Below are 4,251 nucleotides of genomic sequence, written 5' to 3'. Positions count from 1 at the left end.
GCTCTCAACAGAAAGAAGTTGGGCTCTGATCCAAGCCAAACCTCTGTTCTTCATGTTGCTGATTTGCAGTGAATGGGCTGGTTAGCTCTGTCACTTCACAACATGCTGTTTACACCCATCTTTAAACTGGCAGATCTGTGAAAGGGGAGGGAACAGGAAACAAGACTGTGGGCTGTGTTTGGGTCCAGGAAGAAGAGGGAGGGGTTATCAAGCTTTGCTGGATTCCAGGAAGAGGAGCGATTTGGAAGAGGCTGTGTGTGTGTGTGTGTGTGTGTGTGTGTGTGTGTGTGTGTGTGTGTGTGTGTGTGTGTGTGTGTGTGTGTGTGTGTGTGTGTGTGTGTGTGTGTGTGTGTGTGTGTGTGTGTGTGTGTGTGTGTGTGTGTGTGTGTGTGAGTCATGTGAGTGAGTGAGTGAGTGAGTGAGTGAGAAACAGCAATAATTACTCTGTTAGCATTTGCAGGCCATTAAGTTTATTATGGTCATCCATACTCTCATCATCCATCCACAAATTCTGTCTTCTCCCTCATATTACACAAAATATGGAGAAACCTACTGTATACCACATTCATTTATTGATCCAATATGTGCCAAATTTTATATTTTGTTTAACATTACATATCCATAACTAAAGGAAAACAACCAAATCTAAAGGGAACTTCACCGTTGTAAATATTATGTATAATAAATCACTAAAACTATGGAAAAAAATAATTATCTTCATTTTTTTCTGCTGCCGGGCCAGTGAAAAGATACAACGGGCCAATAAAACTCTGATCTACTGGCCAAGTGGGCCAGTGAGAGAGAAAAAAGTCTCGTTGAACAATGTGAAGTCTTTTTTCATTCACCATGCACGTGCTTAAATCAGAGTGAACAATGAACATACTCAGTGTTCATTAAACTAATTCAGATCAGCTGTTCTGGAACCGAAAACTCTTGAGTTTCCTGTCTCAGGATTAATCAAGTCAGAGCTCAGGGTTAGACTCAACCTGCTTTATGGAATGGAGCAGGTTCCAAACACACATGTTTTGAACGGGCACTGCACTAGTTTAGTTATAATAAAGAGGAGACTTCTACTGCTGCTCTATTAAGGCCCAGGCAGTGGATCAGAAACAGCAGAAAATATTACAGCTAAAAATATATACAGTAAATATAAGAACTATATAGACCACACAACAGTTTATGTTTTCATATACAGCTTATTGACATTCAACTGTTTAGTTGGACACAAACAGAACCTGTTGTTGAATCTCAACTGATAAGCTATCAAATCAACATCTACTGACAATGTGAAACAGTTGAATTGTTGAATGTCAACTAATAAGCTGTACAGATGTTACAAATACTTTAGTCTCTGTAGGCGGAATATCTAAATAAAGTACAATGTGTGAGTTTAGATACTCTCTGTGGGGTGACCATTAAGAGACACAGTCAGACACTTTCTGGGTTGATTTGTCTCACTGCCTGCCTGGTTGTGTGCCAGGGTGGTTGGTTAGGTCTCTGAGAGACCTAGCCAACTTAAACCACGATATGGAGACTCTTGAGACTGTGTGTGTGTGTGTGTGTGTAATGTGTATGTAGTATGTACAGTGTCCATGTGCTATCTGTGCATGCAGGCAGGCAGTGTGTGTCATAATATCCTGAGGATGATGAGAAGCAAATAGAGGAAGGAGAAGAGGCCCCATTATACCCAGCACTTTTTTATTCTGTTTTTTCAATGTTGATTCTCTGAATCAAATGTTTTATAGTCACAATTATTTAGCGGGCTGGTTGGCTAACTCTTTAGATAAGTATTTTTCGCAAAGTAAAAAAAGAGCGGGGGAATACTCTTCCGGAACCAGAGGTGACGTCACGTTGCCACATGAGGGTTGAACCCTATAGGGCCTCTTTAAACCATAACCAGTTCAGTGTTGTTGCTTTCTTGGCTGCATAGATACAGTAGTTGGCTTGGCTGAGTAGACACAGTAGGCATAATCTTTCCTGCCTCTCATCCTCTTATAGAATTATCTAAGAAAGTGCTGACACCTCTCCACATTCCATTCAGCGAGCACGTGTTTGGGGTCCATCACAAGAATAATCGCCTGATACCTTTACAAATACTTATGATGATGTGATCTCCTTTGAGGGAGGATCTTCAATTCTCACTCATGAGACAACGACGGTAACGTGACTCTGCTCTAAAGGTGTTAAAGAAACGGTTGCTAAGGAGTGTAATCCTCACAACACATCTCCTATATCAGACATACACGCGCCCCCCCACACGCTATGTTCCCAAGCAAGCTGCCGGAGAGACGTCTTCATAAAACAGCTGGTGGGTAGCCATTCTTATCAACATGCACATTATATCTAATATATATTTGTGTTTAGGTCAATCTCTACTATACTAGCGATCAGCCATGGGTTTGACTTTGAAGGCTGATGGTTATAGGTTTTATTTTTTTGCCGAATCTGCTAATATTCAATATCTTTAAAATGTTATGTTTTCATGCCAGACAATTAAAAGGAAAATCTCATCTCAGAGTTAATTCAGGTTAAGGGCTTGCCATAAATAACCAGGATACTATTGACAAATTCTACAACAAATATGGAATCAAACAAATTGCATCATATCATCATAGAGGTAAGACACTGGACCAGATCTGCTTTTCAAAAAGGCAAATATTGGCCCGATTTTACCTAGTTTCCAAAAGGGGATCAACATACGGTAGTTTCATCACTAAAAAAGTAATGTTTTAAGGTGTATATAAAATGCTCTACTTTGACTAATAATTTGTGTCTGATATGGTTTTTCTCACAAAAAAGTGAAATTATCTTGTTAAAATCCTTAAGATATCTTCTCCTCCCTCATAAAAAAAATAAATCCAGAATCTGTAAATAAAGTTTAACTGCTGAATACTGGACAGGGATTGGCTCAAGTTTTTGTGATATCATGAATCATGTTAGTTGAAAATCGCCTTTTCAGTGAGCTAAGAGGAACTTTCAGCAGACGAATGTGAAAACCACCTTCTAGTGTTAAACTTTGCAAAGACATCATTGTTATTGAGGAGGTAAAAATTTGCTCAAAATCATTGAGTCAGTTTGTATAATCACTTCATTGTCGTTATGTTTAATAACTCTAACAGGTACCTCATGGCATACCAGGAGTATAATGGATTTGGACCAATGCCTCAGTTACCAGTGTACAGTATTGGGATGCAGTCTGGTCATCATAATGCAGTGCACCCAACTCCAATGAACCCGGGGGCAGCAGCTCCTCCAGGCTACACCCCGCCTCAGGGCCCCATGCTGATGCCTGCCCCGGGCTGCCCTGTAGGCTGCCCCCCCGGCCTGGAGTACCTGACCCAGATCAACCAGCTCCTGGTGCATCAGAGTTTCGACCTGGCCGAAGTGGTGCTCGGCTGGGAGATGAACAACGTCTACACCGTAAAGAACAGCATGGGGCAGCAGGTGTTCGTGGCCATGGAGGAGAACGACATGTGCACCCTGCAGTGCTGCGGCCCCGGCAGGCCTTTCACCATTCGCATCCGGGACAACCTGGGACGGGAAGTCTTGACCCTGACGCGCCCCCTGAGGTGCGCCTTATGCTGCTGCCCCTGCTGCCTGCAGGAGCTGGAGGTGCAGAGCCCACCCGGAAACCCCATCGGCTACGTGGTGCAGAACTGGCACCCTGTTCTGCCCAAATTCACTGTCCTGAACGAGAGGAGGGAGCCCCAGCTGAAGATCAAGGGGCCGTGCTGCGGCTGTAACTGCATGTCTGACGTGATCTTTGAGGTGGTGTCCCTGGACGAGTCGGTCGTGGTGGGGCGGGTCAGCAAGCAATGGCGTGGGTTCCTGGAGGAAAGCTTCACAGATGCAGATAACTTTGGGATTTTATTTCCAATGGACCTGGATGTGAAGGTTAAGGCTGTGATGCTAGGAGCCTGCTTTCTCATTGACTTCATGTACTTTGAGAGAAACAAAGGGCATTCAGACGATTAAAGGGAGAGGTCAATATTTCTATTGTAACTAAGTACATCATGTTTTATGTATTTATATTTGATGTATTTTACACAGAGGCAGTGTGAGTGTGTGTGTGTGTGTGTGTGTGTGTGTGTGTGTGTGTGTGTGTGTGTGTGTGTGTGTGTGTGTGTGTGTGTGTGTGTGTGTAAATTTGAAACAAAACGTTGGTTTCTAAAGCCAAATAAAACAACTTTGGTTAGGTTTCGGCAAAGCAACTTGGTTAAGGTTGAGGCTACTATTATTGTGATGATGGCC

The 4,251-nt window shown here is 42.8% G+C and overlaps 1 pseudogene across 1 annotated transcript; it reads left to right on the top strand.

Annotated features, from left to right (window-relative positions):
• The first annotated feature begins 3,255 nt into the window (after window positions 1–3,255).
• On the top strand, window positions 3,256–3,975 carry LOC310776632 (phospholipid scramblase 1 pseudogene; annotated as a pseudogene). The gene has a single exon. The product of its transcript is annotated as a phospholipid scramblase 1 pseudogene (transcript).
• Window positions 3,976–4,251: the final 276 nt, after the last annotated feature.

Source organism: Poromitra crassiceps (genome assembly GCF_964638095.1).
Source record: "Poromitra crassiceps genome assembly, chromosome: 5".
NCBI lineage: Eukaryota > Metazoa > Chordata > Actinopteri > Beryciformes > Melamphaidae > Poromitra > Poromitra crassiceps.
This window is presented reverse-complemented; position numbering and strand designations above follow the sequence as displayed.